The following is a 19,506-nucleotide window of genomic DNA, read 5'->3' as shown; positions in this document are numbered from 1 at the left end:
TACGAGACTGTATACCTACTTTTGGGCCACCCTGTACTTATCAACGTTAATGATTTCAACCACTTCCAGTGGATAAATCACCTCCATCAACAAACTCGATTTCTAACCTTTGACCCTCAACACACTGGTTGATGGTGATCCAACAAGTAGTTCTGGAGAGTTTGTCTCTTCAGGACGAACACATGGACAGACAATAAAGTTTTGGATGAAAATCACAGTTCTTTGAAATTAATAACGTACAACGGATATGGTACTTCAGTAAATAGGAACCAGGGAACTTTGAACAAAGAAAAAAAAAACGTAATCAAAACTAATTAAATAAGAACATTACTCTCTATATATTTATCTCCTGTAACGCCTTAAATTTCAAACTCATCCCCTCTAAACGCCCGAAACAAGTGGCAGAGAGAAAGACGCTGAATTACTAGCTAGAGCCTTTCTATTTCAAGTGTGCTCTCGGAAAATATGTGAAACACCCCACAACCCCACTTCGGCACTACCATTACCGCCCTCTTACGAAGAAAACCTTCCCTCTGCTTTGGGGGGAAAAAAGTGAATGACCTGTGTTGCCAATTTATCATTCAGTCGTTTGGTCTTGCCGAGCGTAGATCGTAGGCCACTCACAACGGCTAACAAGACAAGGCACAGTTAAACCCGTGAAATAATTCAATGTGACAAGCCAGCACGCATACAACTATTGAAGGATCTCGGCCAGCAGTTTGTTTCTCCCTCTTTCGAGGCAGGTACGGGAGAACACACATCGACAGCAATGTCAGTAGAGGACACACATGGAATAGAAAAGCTCTACAGAAATAAAGAAGAAAACAAATATTGGGGAATACCCAAAACTACAATATTTAATAACAGAAAAACACTCACCGGATAAAAATAATACATCAAAGTGTATTAGGAATATTCACAGCATAACTTCCTATGATTCACATGCACTTTACGCCGGCCAGCTCTCAATGGTATTGATCTGCAAAAACAAAAGCCTTTATTAAGCGATCTATATACATAAAAGATAATTTCATGAATTCAAAATCACTTCCTTGACATATAATCAAAACCGTGAAACATAGTCCACTCTTTATACTATTTACATATAAGTACGTTTATTTCTTCGATAATGTTCTCTCAGTAGAAGGTTGTTTAAAAAATATTAAACACTTAAGGGTTTTCAAGAATCATTACAAACTGCCCTTGCTAAAGGCTCTTTACACACATATGTATGAGGAACTTCAATAATGACTGCACATGGAGCGACCTCAAAAATGTAACTTTGCATTGAAGTATTACTACTTATTCTTCCAATAACGGTTAAATGTCTCATTCATCAAGCATGTAGTGAGGATACTAGTAGCAAGTATTCAAGAAGATAAACGACTTTCATCTCAAATCCATTAAGGGTTGTTTTCACATGAAGTTTCGGGACATAACTTGTCCCCGTCGTCAGTGTGACTAGGGAAATCTCGCTGGTAAACAAGTCTCATTAATAATAGTAATAATAATAATAATAATAATAAATCATTGTGGTTAGTCTTGAAAATTTAATCTAAGAGATTCACTGTTCCAATTTTGAGAAGGAAAATCGCCGACATGCAACAGAGGTGAGTTCTGCCCCGAAACCATATTTGAAAACAACTTTTAATGTATGTTTGAGGTAAAAGTTTATTATTAGTATTATTTTTATTTTACGTACTTAAACATTTAATATGCATCCAATAGTATGTGTTAGTAATCAAGTTGCAAGTATTCATCTAGCGTTACCATATTCTGGAAGTCAAAATGCGGATACACTTTTATCTGGTTAACTCCTCATATATATATACAATTTTCGACATAACAATGATATTCTATTTTCAGATTTGCTTTTAAAACATTATGAAAAACTGAAATATAAGAAAAATAATTTAACAAGAATACGGTACGTATGAAGCATAATGCTGACTTCGCCTATAAAATTTTTCAGGAGAACTGACTTCTTTAACAATTCTTTCTTTGGATATCAATGCTCAAATACATCTTTGCATGTGAAATTTTGAAAGTGAATTGACAATACAGTTGAGCTTACAGAATGCGGACAAATCAGAGAATTTAGAAATAGGAGTAACTGTGGGTAAACAAAATTAAAATAACAAAATAACAATAATAATTAGCAACACAACGTTGAAAACATCTTCATCGCTATTCCCGGAGTCGCCTTCAGGAAAAGTTTAGCCCATTTCTCTTCCTTTGTTACTTACACTTGTGGAATAGATTTTTTATCTTCAAATTTCCAAAAAATATCCTTCTATTCATAATCTACACCACGCGTAATTTTAGTTTCATTCTAATTTCCCACGTTAACCAAATAAAACCCTGAAACGTGTACATCTGAGTTCTTTTAAAGGATAATAAATAAAAACTTTTTTTATTTAATGAGATCTATACAGGCTAGTTCAATATAAAAATACATATTTGACAAATTAGCTTGAGAAAATAATAAGTAACTAAGCTACAATTCTTAAAAATTAAGAGGTACTGCAGGGCAATAACTTTTTTCAGGCATATGTATTATGCATGCTTTCACCCAATGTTTCCTAACAATTAATCGTGCTATTTAAGTTTAGGAACATCATTCGAAATAACTGCTGAAAAATTATAATTCTTTCACTAATTTCCTTCTTACTGATCTTCAAAAGATCTGCACTTGGCGACATGGCATTACTCTACTTTGCATACATAAAAGTTCAACGGACCTACAAGAAATAATTATTGAAAAATTACAATTCTTTCACGAAATGCGTATAAATATAGCGTACGGACACATGCTATAAAGATTATTGTGCGAAAGACAGATAGCAACCAGTGCTAGATGCTACTAAAAAGCACAACTGTCATCTAACCAAGTCAGAGCAGATGCGCCAGCGATAATGGGTACAGGTGTATAATACGAGGTTTACCGCAGTGGTACGAATTACTATAGCACTTCTAATGGTTTCACACTAATAACGCTACACTTGTAAACATAGTATACAGCTTTTGTACAATGAAGAAAATTCCACCAGCGGAAAATAATATCTAATACTTGTGTAACCGCAAGTTAGTTGGTGAGAAAATAAACACAGAAAAGGTTAAATATTAAAACTTTTGGTGCTGATTCACTTTTGGCGCACTACATTTTGAAAGATTTACAGGTAAAATTCAGTACTTTGCATGAAAAGACATATTAATAAAGAACAGGCGATATAATTAAATACAAAGTACGGTAATACACTTGCATATTATGTTCAGAAGTGTAGTTACTAGTATAAAATCATTACAAGTGATTTACATAGATAAAATGAATGAGTGCATATGAAAGATGATTACATTAGATACTATTTCCCAAGAGCGAAGTATTTCTGCACAATGTATAGAAGCTGCAGTTTATGTTTACAAGTGGAGCGCTACTACTATGAAACCATGACAAGTGCCACTGAAACTTGTATCATTGCTAAAACTTGTTCATTTTCACTACCTTCGCGTACGCGTATACCCACTGTCCCTTCAGACACCCCGTCGCTACCACTCAAGCCCTCCAACTTCTCTCTGCCCTAACTCGGTTAGATAGTATACGTGCTTGTTAGTAGCCACTTAGCACAGGTTGGTTTGTGTTTGTTATACTAGTTTTTATGCGACACACCCGGACGCCATATATGTACGCAAATCGTAAAACAATTGCATTTTTCAACAATTACTTCTGATGGTTCCTTTAAATTTTGTTTATGCCAAGTGAGATATTTTCATGTCGCCCAGCGCAAATCATTTAGGAAACAATAAGAAGGAATTAATGAAAGAATTATAATCTTCAACAATTATTTCGAGTGGTACGCCAAAAGTAAACCTGCACGAAACTTTTTAATTAATCACGATCTTTGCCTATAGCATAAAGCAAGCCGAACACTTCGAGAAGAACCACTAATGTTAAAATTTATATATATATATATATATATATATATATATATATATATATATATATATATATATATATATATATATATATATATATCTGTGGTGAATCGAGGAAATAACTGCTATATTCTATAAGCTTTACTGTTTACATTGACGAGAAGGATTATTCCTCTGGGCAATCTCTCGAAACTCTACTTTATTACTTTTTTTAAGTATTTTATAGCATTAGTAATTATTTTACACTAGTAACCTTACACTTGTAAACATACAGTAGTACACTAATATTTATTTCGTATTAGTATTTATTTCTGGCGCCTACAGAAATTTGTTCCGGGTTATGTTTAGCACAAGGGGTCCAGAAGCACGTAAAAAACAAATTTTACAGGAGAAATGGGGAAGATTCTAGATTACTGGTACCCCATGTAGGTTAGTAGTTGGGTGGGTTTCTTTCTGTACTAAAGTTTATACATTTAACTTACACAGTATTGGCGAGCGAGCGTTAGCGAGTGAAGGCGGGTTAGAGCCCAGCAGGGCACGTTGTCTTCTGTCTTTATTACCGCTCAGTGGGAAAGGGGACCATAGCGTAACCAAATTTAACCTGAACTAACCTAATATAAGCAGAAATAAGGGAAATTCTATCATTTGGGGGGGGGATTACGCTGGACCCCTACACTAATATAATCTAACATTAACTAACCTAACTTAATATGAACAGAAATTACCGAAATTGTAACATTTTTTAGAAACAATTGCGGGTCCCCTTCTGCTAAATATTAGCCTTTGTTCCATATAAACATGTCTTTGCATGCACAGTATTGAATTTCTGTAAATTTTGCAAAATGTTGTGTGCCTAAACTTGGCCAGTACCCAATTAGTACAATTGACTAATATCATATTCAATCAAAAATTATACAATCTGAACTCTCAAATTGACTACTTAATATCAGACATCATGATATATTGACATGTTCCAAATAATTATATATGTAAAACAATCAAGGTTACATACATACACTTCAGTTGAACTTTCAAGCGTGCAAAACAAAATTGCGAGGAATATTTAAGTTCTAGTGTATTTTTACGTCAAATACAATAAACAACTAAATATTAATAATAAAAAAGAACTATACAAATACTTACTTTATGCTTTAAAACATGCGTCAAATAAAGGCGCGCTCCGCTCACTTCGAAAACATTGTTTTGAACAGGTGATTACCTCCTCAGTGTTGTCAGATTATGCCGACAGAAATTTACGAGCACGAACCTTGAACATTGATATATTTGTTAACAGGAGAGATGGGATGGAATGATTTTTAAAAAAGAGAAGTTATGAATAAAATAAAATATCTTGGAAGATTAAAATTTATGGAAGAAACAAGATTAGTAAAAGTTGTGCATGAAGCCACTAAACATATGAGAAAAGGGGAGAACACAAAATGGTTTAGGAGAGTTAGGAAATTAGAAAGAAAATATGATCAAACTACCCGCTGGCACAGAGAAGAGAATTATAAAAATTGGGAAAAAATCACTGAAAAAACAATTAAAGAAAAGGCAAAGGAAAAATGGTATGAAGAAGTAGTCAAGAAGAGCAGTTTGAAAGGAATATACACATATAAAAAGCGAAATGAGAAAATAAATTACGTAGACAATGATTTACGGAGCAGTTTACTTTTCAAAGCCAGGTCAGGGAGCCTTGAAACATGGGTGAGATTGAAAAAAGTAATAGTATACATGAGAACGTCGTGATCTGCGTTTCTTCTGTGTTCTATTACGACTTCTGAATGAAATACCATAAATTTTCTACGTAGTGCAATAGTAAGAAGTATCCATGTGCACAAGACATGCGATATGCTTTAAATCCCCCCCCCCTTACACAAACATAGTCATAGATAAAGTACAAGGGCACTACACATGCAGATATGAAGTACAGGTACGTTCTGTTTTATTTTCGTATCAGTCGATAAGTAAATCAAAGTCGCTTTGTTACCCCCTTGGTAAATTCGTAGATACTCAATGAATAATCCCTGAAAGTATGAGCGTCCAGCTTCTTCGGGAACTGACGCGGCTTTACGTATACTATATCCGAAAAAAGAATTAAAGAAGTGAACGAAAAATGTCAACAATGTTTTAAAGAACATGAAACACTAGAACACTTATTTTTAAAATATGAAGAAACCCTAAAAATAAGGGAAACATGGAAATGGAACGATGACATGGAAAAGAGAGGGCATTTTGTAAATTAGCTTGGAGGCTTCAATGTAAATGGAAGGAACTAAGTGAGAAAGAAATGGAAAAAAAACAAAGAACTTCTTGAATTTTGGTGGAAAAAGAAAATGAAAAATGTTAAATGAAAAAAGAGCAGTACATGTTCATTTTTCTCACTATTTTTTTTTTTAAGAAGCAAACTTCCGAAGAGAAGGAAGAAAAATACCTTAAACCTTGAACTTCGTCGAGCAACTAAATGGAAAAAAGAAAGTATGGTTATCGTGATAAAAAAAAAAGAAAAAATCGAATTCGAGATTTCAACGGATTTACGTTTTATGGCCTATGCCAGCGTTTCCCAACCTTTTTCAACTTGCGGCACACTACGGGTGTAACTTGAATTGTCGCGGCACACTCATAGATGATATTATTTGCGAATATAAAATACCATGGTATTTTTTTTTCTGTGATTACTGATCTCCTTCTCACAGAGATGAAAACTCGATCACTGGTTTTCCCCTATGCTAATTCATTGTGCTTATTTTTTATTCTAATTTTAAAATAGAAAACAATTGCAATGAAATATAGGACCCAGATTTTTAAAAATACGCTTTCTTTTTCGAAAACTGTATCCAACCTTTCACTAAGAACGAAGATCACTAAATAACGAACGAACAAATAAATGTTTTGTACTTTTAACTTTTCTGTTTTAACCAAAACTGGTGCATATTATTGCAATCACACAGCTTGCGATGCGTTGAAGTCAAAACACAGCTGTTGAACAAAGTGTTGTTCTGTTATTCACGTGCGAATGAGTGTTCTACGAACGTTCACTTTACGCGTACCGTACAAGTGCTTCCAGTTCTCGGTGTCTATGACTCTCAATTGAAGCGTAACATAGCAGCTAACCATGGAAATGTGTACGAGCCGAAATACTGTCTGCTATACTGTAATAGACGTAGAATAATATATTATAATTACAGTAATTTTTTCCATGGTAGAAATTCATAGGAATGTGAAATACAAAAATATACACATTTTTTCCTATGTCTTGCAATTTGGTTGCTATAGAATTAATAACTTTGTTTCGATTTCCTCGCGGCACACCAGCGGTCCATTTGCCGCACACCGGTTGGGAAACGCTGGACTATGCGGTACCGTATATACTGAGAAAGTGATTTTTAGATATCTGTCCGTCTTTCGTCAGTCTATTCTGATGTAAGTACATACGCTTAGATGCCATACCGTTGAACAAATCGGGGCCCAATTTTAAACTGGGTCCTATGCATGGGCGGAGTTAGGAACTGTCTCCTGGGGGCAGACCTTTTGTCCGCTGGGAGGGCACGGCAAATACAAATGAGAATTGAAGGATCTTATATGTGGCATTTTTATTTTTTGTCAAAAAATTGAGGGACAATGCCCCCATAACTCCGCCTATGGTCCTATGTTGAGTCTTTTCAGCGTTGTATGATAAGGTTGTTTACAGAAGGGTAAGAACTATAAGTTGCGATTTTCTCCAAAACAAGTCTAGCGATATTGTTCATATTTGATAAATATTTCGTTAACATCCTGACAATTTAACAACTGCTTTTTCCTGAAAAAATGTACGAAAAGTTGGGGGTGAGTTTCTTCTGACAATTTTATCGGAAACGACGTTGGTGAATTTGCTTCTTCTTCATAAATAAAAATGTCATTAATAACCTAACAATGTGGCATGCATAACTCATTTCCGCTGAGAAAAAAATATATATGAGGAGTATTTTTTTCTTGAGGTGAGTTTTTCGAATGATTTTCTCAAAGACGACTAGGTAATTTTGTTCATATTTCAAAATTAAATATTTCATTAATAATCTGATACAGTGGCGTATTTACGATTTTCTTTCGGGGTGGGCTTTGCTAACTTTCGGGGGGCTTTGCCTGAAAATGTGAAAATTCTGCAAGATATTCTTATACTTTCCTATAGTAAGTTTCGGGAGGGCTTAAGCCCGGAAGCCCCCCTAAATACGCCACTGATCTGATAATATATCATAACCCTTCTGTCCTGAAAGAATATACGAAGGGTAGATTATTACTGGGAATAAGTTTTATCGGATGATATTGGTAAACGACAAAAGTAATTTAAAACAGAGATGACTTCAGGTGGTTGTTCAGGAATGATATTCCGACGGGTCATTTTGCGGTCGTGCTCAATCTGAGTTAACAAATTTACTACTACTACTACTACTACTACTACTATTATTATTATTATTATTATTATTATTATTATTATTATTATTATTATTATTATTATTATTATTATTATTATTATTATTATTATTATTATTATTTCTAGGAATTATTTAACAACAAGGAATTATTTCTACTCAACTGACTTTTATCTACATTGTGTTTTATATTAGTATCCTTCTTTTTATTGTTTTCTTACCTATTATTATTCTTAGTACAGTAGTATTATTATTCCATCGCAATGTAATACTCTGATACCACGTGCTGTATTTTTGCCAAAAGCTGTTCGCGGCACTAAAATAAAGATTATTATTATTATTATTATGGCAATTATTTCGACTTTGCTCACCAATATTATATTTGCGCAGTCATCCACAATATTCTGTTGATTCAAATCATTAAGGGCACGCGATAGCGTAGATAGCGACAACTATTAGCGTGTCTGTAAACTATTAGAAATTCATGTGATGCAAGATAGAAATATTTGCCTTTTATATTAGGAGAATACGATATATATTACAGGTTCATATAGTTAGCAGTTAGCTTTAGAAAGATCATTATAAAGTTTACAGTGTACACTATATATTTTGGGTTATAATTCAGTATACTTCGAACGCAAAAATTTAGGGAACAGGGAGACATGTCATACTTTTCTTTCCTGTAGTCAGGAGTGCCCAACCTCACCCCCCCCCAAAAAAAAACGCCATCATCCTTTCCTCAAATCCCAATGTTTATTCACAGCTCAATTCCAACTATTTATTTCCCTTTCTCTTGATACTGTTGGAATTATATAAATTATATATACAATTGGAAAAATTTCAAATTATACAAAATTAGCCTGTTTCCGATATCTGAAGAACGACAAAAAATCATTCACGCCCCCTTCCACTTCCCTTAGGATACGCAATTCCCACAACCCACAACCTCATCTTTATTTGCAGCTTAAGTACAAGGAGAACAATTATGCAAAAATCCAAGATTCCACGCCCAATAGTTTCGGAGTTGTGGCGAACAGTAAAAAATCTCCCCTTATTTTAACTATTTCGCAAAATCCCCGCTTTATCTACAGCCTAGAGTGCAAAAGAAACGTTTTCACAAAATTTCAAGGTTCTATGTGTAATAGTCAGTGTTCATAGTTTGAGGGAAATTCCCCTAATCTTGAGAAATTCGCAGGTAAATTTAGCAAAAAGGGAAAAGGGATTTTTGATAAAATTTGAAACTCGGGCAAGTAAATTCTCGCGCTGACTGATTGATCAATATAAATGCTTATTTTTTCTTTCTTCTTCAGAAATAAGCCAATGTAATAGAAATAGCGTGTCCGTGTGTGCTCAAAGTAACTTCGACCCATTGTTGGCTGGATGCAGGGGCGGATCCAGGACGGACTTCTGGGGGGCGGTGGGTTGTAATACTGCTATTTAGAGCTATTTTTAACAACTCCAAACTCTGGGATGAGTTTTATTTATATATAAAATAAGAAATTTCCTCTTTTGCGGGGGGGGGGGGGAGGGCGAGATCACCCCGATACTGACTTGGTGTATTTATGTGTATTTTTTGTTTAAAAATGAAGGAAAAAGTAGAAAAAGTAGAAGCAAAAAGCAAATGAATAAACAAATGAAGGGTAAGGGGAGAAAGAAGGAATGCCACAAAACTGCATTTTTGAGAAAACGGCGTTTTAATATTGAAAACCGCGTAAAAAGAATAGGGTTATTAAATCTTTTGCTCCTTTTTACATGGATATTTCTACATCTACGCATGCGTGGCATATACAGTCAAGTAGTACCAAGAGTCACCATGTCACCAACAGATAGGACAAAGCACCCGATAAAGCACATGGACATTCCTTGTTTTTTCCCCTTCAATGTGGTTGGCATTTCCTTTAACCCTTTCGGACCCAGGTCATTTTTGGCGTTTTCATATTTTTTCAGTTAGTGACTGATTGCTCAAAATCTACTTACCCGATTGATATGGTTAAGACCTTGTTTTTACGAAGAGGAACGTGCCTATTATTTTTATGTAAGTTAAATTGCAGTGTTGCAACGGGAGATAAATAATTGAGGAAAATATAGGGGTGAAAATTTACAAAAAATCCCTAACCGAATTTCTAAATTTTTTCAGGCTGGCACTACTGTTGCCACATGGGTCCAAGTCAATCTTTGGTGTGTTTACAAGATACAGTGAAAAGCTGGCTGCCATATGAAGAGAGAAAGACAAAATTCGCTGTCATCATACATATGAAATTTTGACGCTTTTTACGCCTCAGAAGCAAAACTCAAGGGATATGCCTGGGCTACAGCTTCCATATTTATTCTAGTAAAACTTTTTATGGTGTGTTCTGTAGTCCAACGAGGAGGCTGTCAGCTATGATACATTTGTTCCAATGTAACCAGGAAGAGGGAAAAAGGGAAATTTTCCGAATTTTTCACCTAAAATTGGGAATTGATTTTTTTTTTTTTTTTTGCTGGAGACGCTGCCACTAGACAGACGCAAACTATTTGAAAATAAACCTTGATACTGTACTAATATATCCTACAAGTATCATGCCGATATCTAACAAAGTAAGCATGAAATTAACAAAAATGTCCCATTCTACTTCTGAAATTCATCATTTTCTTCCCATTTATAGAACATGGTTTATTATTAATCTTAACTGTACTTTCCCTAATTATCCTGCTGAAACCTTTTATAGTGTGTTGACGAGGCTTTTAGACAGTGGCACGTGTGTTCAACTGTGGCCAACAAGAGGAAAATAATAGAGACAAAAGGGAAATTTTTCCAAAATCTTCTCCTAAAATTAGGAATTATTTTTGGATGGAAACACTGCCACCAGACAGACACAAACTATCGTAAGATAAACATTGCTATACCACTAATATATGCTAAAAGTATCATGGCGATACTTAAGAAACAAAGCTTCTAATTTTAAAAAAATAATTACAGTAAAGAGAAAAGTACGGAAAACTAGAAAAAATAAGGGTTAGAACCTAATTTTTCGTGCGTCCCCTAATTACCCCCATTGTAAGGATATGTACCCGCTTTTGTTCAGTGAGGACCAATGTTCGACGGGTGTAAGTTAACTTGCGCTCGGACGTATAGGTACGGATTTATAAACAAAAATGTCGAAAATTTCGAATTTTTTGCCCAACTTTAGGAAAAATTTAATTCCTTAGTTGGCAACACTGTGCGCGGGCCCGTCCAATTGATGTCAATAATAACTTTTAATACCTGACAAGTCTTAAGGAGATCTGTCTCTAGAACGAAGGAAGCTGCAAGGAGAAAAGAAAAAAAGAAAACTCAAAATTCGAAAATTCTCGATTTTTTGACTTTGGATTGAAATTTGAGAAGGAAATTCGATACCCAGAAGAAAAGGAAACTAATATGATAAACTATGGTCCAATCATATTTAGCCGGAAATAAATAAAATATATCCCGATATCTTAACGTCCACACAGGAGCGGATTTAAAAAGTGACACACCAGTGTGTGCCACTTTGGCCACCTGGGTCCGAAAGGGTAAATATAGCTAAATTGATATTTATCACATACCTTTTGTCATAGGAATTGGACACTCAATAAACTAAAGAAAATTTTATAAGAAAAGGGAAAATTGTGTGTCGGTGGAGGGAAATTTTCTTAAGGACATCTACGAATACTTGTAGTTTCGAATCTGTTGGTGAGTGAATCAGTGAATCAGTTAGTAGATTTACGCTTTTATGTACAGTGTAACCTCTGAATAACGGACACCAATGGGACATGAATTTTTAGTCCGTTAGTGAGAGGTATCTGTTTCAGAGAGGTAACAGAAATTTAATTTCTCACAACGGTAACTGTATGCAGTAATATACAGTAATTACATTATGTATGAGCGTAAATACGTAAAATTCAGTATGAAAATACCCTATTAGTACGTGTTTGAAATACTAGGAGGGATGAAAAAGAAATTCATTTCTGTTAAATAATACAGCATTCTCTATTTTGCACTGCATCATTTCTTCAACTGATGGAGAATAATATGCCAAACATGTTTGGATGTTTTCCTACATGGGAAATGTTTGTTTTGTTATCTATGAAATTGTCGGGAAAGATGCAAGGCCAAGAGGAAAAAGGACTAAACTTGTTAAGGAAGGGAAGATCTTTCGCATAGAAATATTTGTTATACGACTGACCCTGCATGAGTGTTATTGCTTATTGAAGGTTTTCTATTATTTCCACCTGAAAGCAGTTTATTGCGGCCAGAAAAAAAAATCAGGTTCAACTTAAAACTGTTCTGTTAGATGGTTCACCAAGTCTAGATTCATGATAGATACACTTGTAGGGAAAAGACTTTTCTGTCTACTGTAATATATCGCAGAACCGGGAATAATTCCTGTCCGTTATAAAGAGGTTATTGAAACGTTTGTGGGAAAAACGACTGTCCGCGTCCGTATCTGAGAGTGTCTGTAAAAGGGTCCGTATTATAGAGGTGTCCGTTAAGGGAGGTTTCACTGTATATGAGCGGCTCAGGCGAACATATTGATCATGTTTTTGCTCACCTCTTCAACTCATTACTTCTCATATAGTCTCTTATTTGCTGCTATAACTTAGTTCTAGTACAATTAATTAATTAATTATACGGTTCTTTATTTGCGATGTTGCCACATTGTGCAATTCCCGTCTCCAGACGATGACCCAAAATGTATACAATTAAATATATTTCTCGCTTTATTTTGATTTGTAGAATAGTCCTCTGTAATCCGTAGACGCCATTTTTAGAACATATATATTGTTTCCCCTTAACTTTTCAACTCCCTTCCAAAATTATTTTTGACGGCACATTTTGCGCCATGGTTCTTCTTCATGGACGCCTCTGTCTACAGCGCATGTTTGTTTCGTGCTTGACCCTAGCCACCTGTTTTAAGTTGGTCACAAGGAAGCAGATGAGGTTACATTTACATTGAAGTTGGACCAGCCGAGTGTGCCGTTGAGATTTAGGATTGAGATTTCTGGGCTGTCGGCATCTAAGGTCATTTAGCCAGTTATATAAGGTATGACCCTGGGTGAGCACACTATCGATGAAAGGGAAGGAAGAAAGGATGGAGAAAGGAAGGAAGTGGCCTGGGAAAAAATATGAAATGAAATCTTTGAGTTTTACGTCCCACGATTTTAGCCGGTTAGGCTAAAGGAGACGGTGATGATGAGTAATGAATGAAATGGTGGAATGAAGAAAGTGGGAGGGAACGAGAGAACCCCGAGGAAACCCACGCACACGGTGTTTGTCAACCACAAAGTTCACTTGCCGGGGGCTGGGATCGAACCCGGGATCCCAAGCACCAGAGGTGAATGCTCTACCATTGAACCACCGCGCCCCCAGGCCTGGGAACCATTATGTTAGTACCATTCCGGCATTTGCCTGCTGTGAGTGAAGGAAACCCAGCAAAAACTTCACTCAAGATGGCTGGTCTGAAAAAGCTGTTACACTTTTTCGACCGAGGGCCCGAGTGGGACGTATTATCATGGGGGTCAAGGTGGAAGAAAACGAGTCCTGCGGGGCTTCTAACTCCCTTCGCTTGCTGACGCTCGCTCAGCTATATTTCGTAACGTAAGTACATCACTTTTTTTTTTATCAATAAAGTTGTGTGTGCAAAATTTAAGCATTATATATTACATACAAGCGAAAATGGGCATTGTTTAATCTTATTTTAATGGAAAAAGTATTATGAAAATTAAATAAAAAATAAACATAATTTCCGTGGCACGCTCGGTCACGAGGACCAATAATATCTGACGTTTGCTTTCTGCTATATATATGTTAAGTGGCGACAAATGGATAACTCCAACCAATCAGAACCATGCATTTAGTTCCTCTTGCTAGGATCGAGCGTGAATAAAAAAAATATGCGTCTACAGCGATGTATCAACCCGATATTAGACATGACATTCGCAATATCATTTGCATTTGTATCCGATCAATAGTTGCGCTGCATAAGCTAGCATGATCAAAACATTAACATGTACACGTGTCAGCTGGGAATAAGATATTCTCAGTTCACAGCAAATTAATCACATGGAAGTAACGATACTTGTCACCCACAGTGAAGCAGCAAAAGAAATCATTCACTCATTTGATTAGCGAAGTTCCGTTCTAGTCACCTGATAGTTGAAATAACAATAACAGACCCCACCTGGATTACTTTTTGTATTAGTACAATTAATTGTATGGTTCAATCATGTTTAATTTTATACCAACACTGCAGGAGTTCACTAAAAAAAAAAAAAAAAAAAAAAAGTATACACTGGAGAAAGAAATCGAAATGAAAAACATACCAAAGGGAAGACAAATTGTTGGTCATTTATACAATTCTATTTCTGCTCTTCATTAATCTTAATGGCGTACTATTTTTTTTTCGTTCTTTTTATGTATATTTGCAAGGAAGCCAGTATGTAGATTATTCATATGTTACATTATTCAAATAGAACAAATTGGATCCGTAATTGAAACATTAAATCACAGGGGGAAAACAACGAATATCATAAAAGAACCACTATTTGTTTGAAACAGTTGTTTTGTTTTAATTTTTACCATAGCAAAATTATATATCGTGTATTTCATTGGATTCATTGGTTGTTGAGTTTTCTTTTTCAGCACGAAATCATAAAGACGTAATAGATTTATAGCTTAAGCTCGAAAGAGGTCCCACTGAGAATCGAACCTGGATTAGTTCACTGGACATTCTATTGTATACATTTGCTTTCCATGCACTTTAACCAACATTAAGGAACTGTAGAATCTAAACGGCGTGACAAACATCTTAGTATTTGAAGGCGGCGCTCCAAGTTCCCTTTAAATGCTGCCAGCAAATGAGAGGGCTGCTGAATTGCCACTTTTATTTTGTACACATCCACGTCTATCCCCTGCCACCTGACCGTGCTGTAGTTCGTCTGCTTAGCAATAGCCATACCCCTTTACCACTTGGCAACGTCGCGTCAAAGCTTGCATTTTATTCGTTTAGCTGAAATGCCAAGATGTTTGTCATAGGCTTTAGCACGGGTGTTTTCAAAGTCAGTTATTTCTCTCTTAAGTTTATTTATTCTCCATTTTCGATATACAAGATGCTTCACGCAGTGGGTGACTAATCATGAAAAGTGATTGATATTCTGTTAGAAGCCGATCAAGGTCGGCATATAAGAAATCACGAAATCGAAAATGATTTAAACACCCATCAACAAAAAGTGTTAAACCGTTTGGAGAAAGTTGGATTCAAAGATGTTTTAATCCTTTGATATGAAATTTGCATTACTTTGCAGGTACTGCAGGAATTATTTGATTTTTTAAATAATTAATTAATTATCAAAATGTTTCGAATAATTTATAAGTAAAAACCTTTTCTGAGGATAGCATATTCAATTAATGAAAACCGCATCGAAATATGACCAGCGGTTTTCGCTATAATCGCGAACAAACCTACATACAAACATACATAGGCCTACATATAGATGAAACTGAGGATCTCCTTCTTCTTTTTTTTTTTAAGTCAGTTAAAAATACGTTGGACCAACGTAGTTTAAAGAGTATGTTGGCCAACTAAGAATTTGTCGCCATTTATCCAACAGTTTTCGATCTCGCAATCCCATTGCAATCTTACGTCTTTCGTAAGGACTACGTTGGCAATTGAGTTGGTCAGCAAAGCACTCAATTACAAAGTAGGGCTAACAGTGGCTGTTCGCGAACTATCTCTGCTGCCAGGGATGGTCGTATATATCAAAGAAAATGAAGGACGATGCACAAAAGCCACATCTAGAAAATGGTTCCGGGGAATTTCTAAACAAACAAAATCTTGTAACATAAAACTTCCCATGTTAAATTGACAGTTCTGGCAAGAGATAGAACTACCATAATTAATTCAGTAGGTTAGAAGATAATCAGAATGCACAATTTATATTAATTAACTTTTCTACCACTTGTAGAACATTATTATCTAGGCTGGATTAGATTTATTTAGTATAATAATAGAAAAATGTACATTTTTCTTTTATCATATATATATACATAGTAGCGGATCCAGGATATGATCAAGGGAGGGGCTAAACCATAGTTTACAGTTTTATCCAATGTAAAGCAGGATTGAATCCCATTTTATCCAGTATATACCTGAGTGTCAAAGGGAGCTATAGCCCCCCCTTGAATCAGCCTCTGTATACATATAGATATATCAAAGGCAAACTTTTACTCATGGTAATCAAATATCGATGATCCTCTGGTGCGAGTGGCCCTTGAATCGATCCCAGGCCCTGTGAGTTTATGATGGAAAACATCGTGTCCTTTGATTTTCACGTTGCCTCTGTATTCATATTTCCAACAAGCTACTTAATCCATTTTTTTTTTTTTTTTAGCCTAAAGGACATAATCGTGGAAAGTCATTTTCTAGAAATTTCATTTCATCATATCGATGATGAATCACATCAGCAGATGAATATGGAGGGGACGGTGTTTTTGTGATAGAGCGCTCACTTCTGGTGCAAGGAGTCCCTGGTTTGATACCCACCTACATGTGCTTGTGCTGGACAACATCGCGTCTCTGGTTTTTCTCGGAGTTCTCACTTTACCCTGTACATTTTCATTCCAGTAAATATTTCATAACCACTCGTTTTCATTAAATCCTTTTTTTTTTTTTTTTTTAAGCATGAAATGGCATGCTTGGGACTTTAAACCAAAAATTTCATTTTAATTGTCGGTGACTTTCGTAGAACGTTTAGTTTGGGTGCTAGCGGTACCAGTTCGTTCCCAGGCCATTTGAATTTGTGTCAATAACATCATGTCTGTAAGTTTTCTTAGGGTTTTCCCTTTTCTCCTACATTATCAATCCACCACAATTATATAGTAATCATTATCTTTCATTAATCGTCTCTCTTTTTTTAATTTAAAGGGCATAAACGTTGGACATTATTTTATTTCCTTTCACATCTCGATGATGAATTATACCTTCAGATATGAATGAAGTTTAATGTGGGGTCCCTGGTTCGTTCCCAGCTCTCACCAAGTGGTCAAGTCGACTTAGTGAACAAACACCGTGTTCATAGATTTTTTTGGTGTCCATCCGGTTTCTCCCGGTATACAGTATTCTTTCCACCAATACCATCCATCTCATTATCACTGTCTCCCTTAGCCTTGGTGCATAATTGTGGGACGTTTAACTAAAATAATAATAATAATAATTATAATAATAATAAGAAGAAGACGAAGACGAAGACGAAGAAGAATGAATGAATGAATGAATGAATGAATGAATGAATTCAAAGAATAAAGGCCAGGTAATTCTTCAAGTAGTTTTAGTGACTGTCACGAGATGGAAGAAGCTATGCCAAGGATAGCAGTCAACTAACTCCCTCTATGGTAGAAACTACCACTAAGTGTATATTGTTATGGGTTCTTGCAATGGTAAAAATTTCTTCGGCTTACTCGAATCCGCGTTTAATTTAGATAGCATAATGATGTGCAAAATTCCATCTTTATTATTATTATTATTATTATTATTATTATTATTATTATTATTATTATTATTATTATTATTATTATTATTATTATTATTACAGTAGAGCGTCGATTATCCGAACGTCGGTCAACCGAACGACCGCTTAACCGAACTGTGTACTCGCTCGCACCTGTTACTCTCCCACCCTACCGTCCATCATCCCCCTCACTCCCAAACCAAGTTTCCCACAGTAGTCGCCGCACTGAGCCACCGCTGGCGGAACATTGCTTCTAATGGGGCCTTCATAAGGCGCTGGTGACCGGCCAAGCCGCCAGTCGCTGTGTTTCAACAATCAGCACACTTCTGTCGGTTTGGCACTGACTGTAGAAGTACAGTACAGTACAGTACAGTTCGATTTTCCGAACACCCATGTCCCCCAATTACTTCGGATAATCGACGCTCTACTGTATTATTATTATTATTATTATTATTATTACGAGTTGAATACCAGTTCCGTCTGTTTCTAAGTAGCTGGGACACTTCATGGCTATGATTTTCAGTGGTCTGTTAAAGAAATTTCTTCCACGGTATAGTTCATTGCTTGGATTTTCATGTTCGAACCCCGAGTTATATATAATATGAATTTAGAGTTTATCATTAGACGAACTAGGTATACATACTTCTACCATAGATGAAAACAATAATAATAATAATAATAATAATAATAATAATAATAATAATAATAATAATAATAATAATAATAATAATAATAATAATAATAATAATAATAATAATAGCAACAACAACAAGTGAGTTTCATTTCACAGTGGGTAACTACAGTACACTTCCGAATTATGGGAATTCAGTACTCAAAACTTGAAGTAGTATATATACAGAGGCGGATCCAGGATATGATCAAGGGAGGGGGCTAAACCATATTTTGCCGTTTTATCCCGTGTAAAGCAGGATTGAAGCTCATTTTTTTTCAGTGTATACCTCAGCGTCAAGATGGGGGCTATAGCCTCTATAGCCCCCCCCCCCCTTGGATCCGCCACTGTATATCTATAATTACTGGTTGCAATAGATCAATAAGATCAAAGATACAACATATTCCGCGAAATCCATGTCAAACAGCCATTACTCGCTATGCTTTACTTTGAAATAAATTGAATGAGCTAATTTAGTTTAACTTTCCACGATGATGTCCTTTAGGCTAACGGAGAAGGATGATTGAGACAAGTGAATGATAAAAGAATTGGTGGAATGAAAAAGTGGGAGGAAACGAAAGAACCTGAGGAAAACCCACGAACACAATGTTGTCCATTACAAAGTTACTTGACTGGGGATTGAACCAAGGATCTCACGTGTCAGAGGCAGGGGCTCTACTACTGTCGCTATGCCCTACTGCTTTTGTTCTAAGGATGAAACCGGAAATAGTCAATTTCAATCAATTTCGAATTGAAAAGATGTTTAAAGGAGGAGATAGAACCTACTTTTGGGATGTTGAATCAATTGAAAAAAATCACCTCAGTGTCTCTTACTATTTTTTACTCTACGGAAATCAGTTTTGAAAACGGAAGTAATATTAAATTTGACCCATTTTTTTTTTGTTTTCTTAGAGAAACGTCCTTAAGAGTCTTCATGCCAGCGAAATTAAAATACCGCTAATTTTACAGTAATTATGTGATATCTTCAAA

General features: G+C 35.5%; 1 protein-coding gene across 2 annotated transcripts in view; it reads right to left on the bottom strand.

The window, feature by feature from the left end:
• The window catches only part of LOC145671060 (uncharacterized), a 40,818-nt gene extending 35,603 nt beyond the window's left edge, over positions 1–5,215 (bottom strand). For both annotated transcript variants that reach the window (XM_081739751.1, XM_081739752.1), the window contains exons 1-2: positions 5,077–5,215; positions 880–979 (exon numbers count right to left, since the gene is read on the bottom strand). The gene's annotated coding sequence lies outside the window, so the exon portion shown is untranslated. The remainder of the gene's footprint in view (positions 1–879; positions 980–5,076) is intronic.
• Positions 5,216–19,506: the final 14,291 nt, after the last annotated feature.

The sequence above is a fragment of the Thermobia domestica genome, chromosome 15, assembly GCF_964235325.1.
Source record: "Thermobia domestica chromosome 15, izTheDome1.hap1.1, whole genome shotgun sequence".
Classification (NCBI taxonomy): Eukaryota; Metazoa; Arthropoda; class Insecta; order Zygentoma; family Lepismatidae; genus Thermobia; species Thermobia domestica.
Note: the sequence above shows the minus strand (reverse complement) of the source record. Positions and strands in the feature narration are given on the sequence as shown.